This window comes from Ursus americanus, chromosome 11 (genome assembly GCF_024610735.1).
Source record: "Ursus americanus isolate L20-20 chromosome 11, mUrsAme1.1.p, whole genome shotgun sequence".
Classification (NCBI taxonomy): Eukaryota; Metazoa; Chordata; class Mammalia; order Carnivora; family Ursidae; genus Ursus; species Ursus americanus.
In genome coordinates this window covers 52,081,172-52,090,215 of record NC_142137.1, presented here as the reverse complement: position 1 = coordinate 52,090,215, position 9,044 = coordinate 52,081,172, and the positions used below count along the sequence as shown (strand labels likewise).

The following is a 9,044-nucleotide window of genomic DNA, read 5'->3' as shown; positions in this document are numbered from 1 at the left end:
TAACACAGATATGGAGTAAAAACATTTGGAGTTGGTTACTACTGTTTACCAAGTACTTTCCCATCCTATTTCTATTTTTCCTCAAAATTTTATATTTCAGACATACATACAACCAGTGCTTATCTTTTCAGATACCAAGTGGATTATTTTGTACAAGAGAAAGTTTTTGTTTGTTTTGTTTTTGTTTTTTGGGGTTTTTAAAATTTAAATTCAATTAATTAACATATAATGTACTGTTTGTTTCAGGGGAGAAAGTTTTTAACAATAAATCTTCCCAATTTTACAACTCAGTTTCAAGAAAAATCTTCATTTTTATAGCTCTGTTTTTAATTGATTAACTAGAAACCAACACTCCTATCTTATTACCAAATACAACAAGCCCTAACTGAGAAAGTGTCTTATTTTGGTTGTTTTAGCAATTGGAGTTTAAGCTATTCTCATAGATGATTAACTATTGAAATTACTTTTACAAATGTGAAACCATTTTTTTTCTTTAGGGGAAGGGAAATGGTAAAGAGAGAAGCAAATGGAGAAGAGGCACAAGATGATGGGTAGGGTACATAAATCTGTGCATTCAATACATGATTTTAGCCCAACTTTTTCACAACATTATGGTTACTCCCTTGTATTTCTCACTATGGTTATAATAAAAGATAGTGCTAAACCTGTAAATCAAAGCAAACTCAATAAAACATTTACTTTCGTGTTCCATAAATATATGCAGTACTAATTATAAAGGCTCTACACTGCATTTGCACATTTTCATGGACTAATATATAATACACAAACTCACGGTAGTCTTCTATTATGCTCCTAATTTTGCCTAGATCTGACATTATCCTCATAACTATTCAATTAAGGCACAAACAAAAGTACTATAACACTTGGAATTGATCCAAGTTTTTTAAAAAAAATAGGCAACAATTCCATAAAACAGAAAAGAGATGAATCCTTAATTTTTCTTTGTTTTTTGTGTCAATTGATTGAAAAACACTAGAAGATGACATAGTTTTCTATATATTATCCATGAACTTGATTTTCTGATTTTAGCTTCAGATTTTCTTCCTTAACTATATCTACTCTTGCAGAAAACATTTTAGGTGTGTGTTGGGGTTCCAACACTTGATTGAGAAGTTGTGTTTGTTTTCCTCCAGTTCCACCTGTTTTTTAGCTCCAACTATATCCATGTCAGCATTCATCATCTTGGGTTACAAACATTTGGGACTTGGATACAAAATCCTTGACGAGTGGTTTGCCTATGGAGACACCAGAAAGGGAAGGGATCAGGAGGACGCTTCAGGCACCAACACTTGAACCAACTTGAAAGCAAGAGTTTTGACTGGTTCACTGCTATAGTTCCAGCTCCTGGAATAAGTGGGCAGAAAGAAGAAGAAGAAGAAGAAGAAGAAGAAGAAGAAGAAGAAGAAGAAGGAGGAGGAGGAGGAGGGGGAGGAGGAGGAGGAGGAGGTTTTCATCTCTCTTGTGTTAGAATAACTGAAGCAGACCAGTACAGAACTGAGGCACACTAGACTCTACCAAACTGTCAGTAGCCAAAAGATAAGTATACTATTCATTTTAGGTTGTTTAGAGTAGGAACACGAAAATGGGAGTAGCAGAGAATAGATTAGGGAGGTGATGATATGAAAATACAAGAATGTCTCACATCTTCAGCCATCATAAGCAATGCAAATGACATCTCAAGATTTGGGAAACTGAATAGCATGAGTGGGTAGGGCAGGAAGGACTTTTTCAAACAGAGCCAATAACTTACAGCTAATATATACTATTTTCTGTTAATATATTTATGTATAACTCTGGGCCAAGAGCCTTTACAAGATTCAGGTTATGGTAGAAAAGAATATTGCCCAGTCCCACATAATAGGTAAAAGTCCAGATACTCCCCTCACCAAAGTGATTTCTTCATAAGAGTTAGAATCTCACCTCTTCATGACCACAATTATCAGTACAGGTGGTATGAATATTGTGTGTGTCATGACATTTATTTTATTTATTACCACCCTCTGTTATGGGCCAAATTATGTCACTTTTCCTTCCAAAATTCATATGTTGAAGTCTTAACCCCCCACTACCTCAGATTGTGACTGTATTTAGAGATAGGATCTTAAAAGGGTAATTAAAGTTAAAATGAGTTCATTGGGGTGGGCCCTAATCCCTTATAATTGGTGTGTTTGGAAGAAGAGGAGATTAGGACACTGACACATGCAGCAAAAAGACCATGTGGACACAGAGAGGAAAGGCAGCCATCTACAAGCCAAGGGAAGAGACCTTAGAAGAAGTAATTGGACCCTGCTGGCACTTTGATCTCAGACTCCTAGACTCCAGAAGTGTGAGAAAATAAGTGTCTGTTGTTTAAGCCACCAAGACTCTGGTATTTTGTTATGGAAGCCCCAGAAAACTAATACACCCTCCATTTTAAAAATGTTTGAATTTAAATTTAAGAACTCAGTAAAGTATATAATGTCCCAAATCTATTTGTTGACTTACTGAATGAGAAAGGAAGAGTCAAAGTTAGAATAGATACCAGTAACTATTAGCAACGAGTGAAATGAAGTGTTTGGAGGATATTCACTAGTGTTATATCTCCCTGGGAGAAAAACGTGATGATGAAGACACTGGTTCTCCAGGAAAACACCATATATATTCCACTTCACAAAACCTGACACCTGAGAGCACATCATTTATACAAACTAGTAAAAGGAGAGAAGATACAACTGAACCTAGAGAGAGGGGAGGAAAAAAGTACATTTTAAAAGAGGTGACAAGTAGTTGAGATTTTGCAAGATAGAGAAAGATGTCAAAAAATAAAAATGTTGGAGGGAGCAGATCATGAAAATGACAATGAAAGAAAAAAAAATAACCTATGGAAGTGATAGAAAAATGAGTCTAAAATGCAAAGTAGAGGCAGAAGAGAAAAAAAAAAAGAGTTATTATCACCATAGACCCAAGGCAAGAGTGTTGTAATTTTTCAAGGGCCCACAGATACATCTGAAGTTTTAACATAAAATGTATTGGATCTAAAAATGAAAGCTGAAAAATAAAATATCAAAATATATAAAAGTTTACAAGTTATAATATGTTTTCTAAGCCATTGTATTCTGCACATATATAACAGTTGTATATCAACTTTATTTTATTTGGGAAAGGGAAACTTTTTAACATGTTTGATATAATGTATGTAGTGCATCTATAATAGGAGAACATACTATGGGCTTCTGAAAGTCTTAAAATTGCCCTAGGGAAAGATGATAATGCAATGTATGAAGAGAAGGAGTATATGGTAGAGACAAAATAGTTTTATCTGAGTTATAAAGTCATGAATTCTCTGGGAAACTCTACTGGTACACCAGACAGTTGTTCCCAGAAGAGGTAATAATCAGTGTTAAGAAATCAGACATCAGGTAAGTACCTTATTTTTTGAAATTACGGTTGCTAAAATATAACCCAAAAGTATATTCTTGTATCAGCAATTTGTTGATTTAAAAAAGCACAGGGTTATGTCTAAATAATGACAAACACTAATTTAGTGAACTCAGTGAAAAATCTGCTATCAAAGGGGAAAACATTCACCAGTTACTTAGCATTATGAAAAAAGAACTATTTTACTTTTTCAAGAGATCGAATCATCACTTCCTGTATGAATGACCTAATAAAACATATTGCATTGCTCATATCAACATGAATCCATTGTTCAATAAAACAGGGCCAGATTTGACCATTAAAAAATAGTTTTTCCAGGGAATGAAGATAAGCAGTTGTTTGGTATCTTCAGAGAAATTTATATACTACTTCAAATACAATAAAAGACCATTGATTAACACTTAATTAAAAAGATAGAGCAACCCAGTGTGATTTCACACTTGAAAGGAGAATTATGACAACTTCATTTAATGCCAAAATATAGAACTTTTGTTTAATAGGATAGTATGGGAATTTTAGGGAGAGTATAACAAATACCAAAAGTCAGTATGTTTATCATATTAATAGGTCATAGTAAATTTTTACAACATTCTGCCAGCATGTGAACCCTGAAAATAAATTTGACTACAATATTAAAAAAAACCTATTGCAGTTCTCAGAAAAGGGAAATCAATTGTTAAGACTGCAAAAACTAAAATCATGTCTTTAATTGTCTTGTATTAAAAATTCTAACACCTATAAGTACATACTTTCTACTGTGTATTCAGGTATATTTCTTATGCAGGAGGACTAAGTAAATCGGGTATCCTACGTACTTCACGTAATATGCTCAGATTATGAGTTTTGCAGTTGTGGAGTATAATTATTAAATATATACCTTACCTCCTTCTTGAAACTGAAATTGTCATTTGGCGTAAATCTATTACAACACATTGAGTTGATATACTATAAGTGCAAGTATCACTGCATTCCATCAATATAAAAGAGATTAACCAGGATGCTCCAGTTCACAGATGAATATTTCTGGAATAAGAGAATATGGGAAATAAAGCTTCACTGTTAATGTGGACAATCCTGCCAAGAAGTTTCAATGGCCCATCATGCTTAATTATAATTTTGAGCTTTGGGTTTTTAATAGAGAATTTTTAAATGAATAAAGGTAATCAATACACACATGTCAAAGCCTTAAATTCAGTCCTATTTCAGCAAGTACAGTTGGCCCTTGAACAATGGAGAATTAGGGATGCCTACCCCTCGCACAGTTGAAAAATCCATGCATAACTTTTGATTCCCCCAAAACTTAACTACTAATAGCCTACTGTTGACCGGAAGTCTAACCAATAACACAAACAATCAACTGACACATATTTTGTATGTTATATGGATTATAGACTGTATTCTTACAATAAAGCTAGAGAAAAGATGTTATTAAGAAAATCATAAGAGAAAATACATTTACAGTACTGTACGATATTTATTTAAAAAATCCATGTTATCAGTGAACCCGTGCAGCTGAAATCCAAGTCATCAACTGCATACATGCTGAGATTCATCTTTTTATATGTGTGTTCCTGATATTCTAGTGAGCATACTAGGCTAGATATTCAAATGCAACATTGTAATCCAAGTTCTACAGTTGTTAGTTCTACAACTGTGGCTAGTCCTTACATCATGAGATCCGAAATTTCTTCAATCTGTAAAATGGGTATAATTATACCTACCCTGCTTATCTTGCAAGAAAATAGGAGAGGCACAATTGTAACATAACAACTGTAAATGTTGTAAGTAAAAACTCAGTCAAATACTCAGTCAAGATAGTCCTAATGACCTGGGCAAATCACTTTCATCTCTTTGGATCTCAGTTATAAGATAACAACAGTAATAGTAGTTTCAGTGACGTGTATAGCACTAATTCCACATGCCAAGCCGTGTTGTGTGTGTTCCAAATAAATTAATCCATTAAATCCTCCAAATGCATGTAAAAGCTGTATCTTTATTGCCTAGTGGATTTCAAGATACAGATTAAGCGGTCTGTTAAATGAAAGTTGGATATATAAAATGGAAAAATGATTTGAAATGTAATATTTTGGCATTCTTCCTGTGTAAGAAAAAATATGTAAGTTTTCTTAACCTACAAGAATGGGAAAAGGGAAAAAAAAGTAAAATCTCTGTAGGTGGAATGAATGTGAAAAGATATGTCATGTTTCTAATTTTCTTTGAAAGAATGAAGAACAAAAGTATGTGAAAAAGAAATAGGAAAAAAAAAAAGTCTACTGATAAATATGTGGAACAGTCCATGCTGTTAGAATTTGCCATTAAACTTAACCTAAAAAATATAGCAAAGCTTTATATATGCTTGTAGACGCCTACCAGTTAAAGGCTCCATTCTAACTTTTTTTATTTAATGGTGTCTGGTTGCTAATTAGTTAAAGACACTCCGGGAGTCATTCCCAGCTGTGGCTCTGTACATTCAGGACAGGGCAGTTAACTGGAGGGCAAATTATATACTAATAACCTAGAAAGAACCATGATCCATTTTCAGGATTTAACATCAAGAGTGGCAAGAAGGAATAATTATACTGAAATAAACACACACATATAAACTCACAGAGATAATTTTAAAACATTTAATGGTAGTGAAGAGTAAATTATTTAACTCTAACCGGGGATAAGAGCCTTTTGGCAGCTATCACTTACTGCAGTAAATGTGCTGAAGTTTGCATTTCCTGGCTGCTGGCTCTGTTTATTTAAAGTCATTCAGAATGCTCTGCTAGAAAGGACTTCAGCGGTGCTGCCAAATTTTCACTAGATTAAAAATGTGCACTGCTGATAATATTTTTATAAACACTGCACACACAACAAGAGCAATGTTCTTTAGATATCAATTTGCTCCTCTGGACAACCAGTCTTCCTGCGAGGACTTCTCACTTGGCAGAATCGGTTCAATCTGGTTATTTCTGATGAAATGTCCTAGAAAATTTACATCAAAGTAAATGGGTTAAGTGCTGAATTAGATGTCTCTCATTAACTGGTAAAGCCATAGGACAATTCATCAATGTGAATGCTGGAATGTCTAAATATTTGTTAGAAAAGTGTCCATGAAGCAAAGTCTTTCAACTCTAGAAAAGATAACAAATGATGTGATGTCAAATGTGCCTTGTAGAAAAGTATTCAGATTAAATATAGCTTCCCTCACCCTAATGCTCAGGTGCAAGTTGCTTTCACTATTATTAAAGCAGTCGTAGTTAAGGAATTCTCAGGCTTTCCATTATCCCCTTAGCTTTATCCTGGGATACAAAAACCACAGGAGTTTTATTAAAACAGAGTTGCTCACAATAGGTTTCATGAGTGGCAGAAAGGAGTCTAAACTGAAAACTCAGGAGTCAGCAAAAGTTAATGGCTGGAGCAAGAGGGAAGTCAAATTGTTAGAAAAGAAAAGCTTTGTCTAAGGAGAAGCAAAAGTTGGAGATAAGAATAGAAAATGCACAATAAGAATTAGAAATGCAGTTCTATAGGGTCAAAGGCATTAGAGAATCAAGTAAGGAGGTCGAACACAAGAAGCAAGGAAGAAAAATCTGGAGGAAAATTATCAAAGAGGTAAAAGTGGAAATATTTATAATATTTAGAATTCCTTCCTGGTTATTCCATCTCTGGATCTCTTCCTCCCCATTATCTAAAATCACTTTCAAACTAGAGTTTCTGTACCCCAAAGGATATATGGGGCCTTTGCATCAATATAGGCCACCCTATCTGCATCACAAAGCTTGCTTAGAGATTAGAGTAGAGGGGTTTAACATTGTTTTTTAATTTATATTTTTAAAATAAATATCGAATAATGTTTTAGAGAGCAAATTCACATGATGTTTTTAAACTAAAATAAATTTAGACTTGCAAAGTTTCACTTAATGCTTTGAGGTCTCCTGTCTTCCCATCTATTTAGGGGCACTTCAAGGAGCACAGAAAGGTAATTAAATTCCAGCCACTGAAAAGGGAATGAGGCTTTAGAGTAAGTTCAAGAAAGGTTTCTTAATTCTTCCCAGGTACTTAGACTTCCCTCTAGTAGCTGCTACCAGTTTCTTAATAGGACCTCATTAGGGTGGACCAGGCATGGCCTTTTAACTTTTAGCAGAGATAACTAAGAAACAGTTATGTCTCAATTTATCTTACATAGATACATACACACATGTGTGCATGCACACACACAGAAATATAGATAGAAAACAGACAAATTAATACCGTTTTAATAAATATAAAAGTTGAGAGATAAGAGAGAGCAAATGTAAAAAATCAGTTCAGGGTAGTAGTATTTTAAGTGATAATTTTTCTTTCAGGTTTAGTTAATGTATTACAGGCTATTGAGCCCAAAAAGACTGAATATGAGATATCGATGCCAGACATGTTATAATTCCTACCCAATTACCATTACTATTGACTTCTTCTTGTGAAGGCTAAGCAACCTCCTTAGAAAAGAACTCTAATTATACTAACAATTGGGTTTCAGGCATGTTTATTTGGCTAGCAGGACTCTAACAGTAGCCAGATGCCAGGTACAGAAGGTGTGTGGGGGGGGGGGGGGAACTAGCAATTTCTATCAGACTCTAAGTAGAAAATTCACCACGAGAAATGAGAAAGTCTAGCACCTTGAGTTAGATTCTAGAATGAAGACTGAAGACGGCAAAGGCAAAGGGAGCAAACAGCTGTTGTAAGAACCTTGCCACCTTTATACCATGCAAGGCCCTGTGGGGAGTGAGGCTGCGTATGGATAAAGCCCAACAAAAGGAAGAACACTTTGAGGCTTAAGCTAGGCTGCCATGGAGAGCCTCCGAAAGAGCCCAACCCAGCAGAGGCAGGGCTATTGCTCCTCCTCTACAACCAGTCTTCCTGCTAGGTCTTCTCCCTAGGTCTTAATGGGACCTCATTCAAAAATAAATTCATGGCGTTTAAATTATATACAGACAAAGGGGACAAGAAGCAGTCCTAAGTAGAGTACAGCACTGCTTCGCATAGTGGCCCAAGCCAAGCACCTAGAATTCAGCCTTGAGTAGCATGCCAAGTGATGACAGCAGCAGCAGCCTAAGGCAGTGACAGCAGTAGGACGGGGAGCTGCTTACACAGCAGACCAGGCAACAAGATGTCAGAGCACAGAGGAAATGCGATGCGTGGGTGGAGCCTGAGTTCCTGGCAATTTATGGGTGAGAAATAGCCTGACAGGAAAAGCAGGGTATGCATACCTCTGCATCATGGTACCCACAATCCAGAAAAGCGTGGGAGTACTCAGAAAGGAGAGAAGAGGACAGATGGGAGATATGCAGCAGTAGAACTGAAAGGACTCCAGGAAGGAGCAAGAGAATGGTGACAAGGAAGAAGGAATAATCAAGGGCAACAGAGATGTCTTGAATCTGAGTCTCTCATGGAAGATTTAGAAAACTATTTTTATAACACATAATTTTTAAATAGGAATGCTTGTCAGTTTCAATGTCATCTGGTTCCCTGACTAGTACATACAATACATTCAGGAAACAAATCTCTTAGTCTTCCATCTAAGATGTTTCCTTTGTCCTTCCCTGCTTCTCCTGGGCACTGAGATGCAGAACACCTACTGGGAT

The 9,044-nt window shown here is 35.5% G+C and overlaps 1 pseudogene; it reads right to left on the bottom strand.

The window, feature by feature from the left end:
• Positions 1-357: 357 nt before the first annotated feature.
• On the bottom strand, positions 358-1,217 carry LOC148109285 (short coiled-coil protein B pseudogene; annotated as a pseudogene).
• Positions 1,218-9,044: the final 7,827 nt, after the last annotated feature.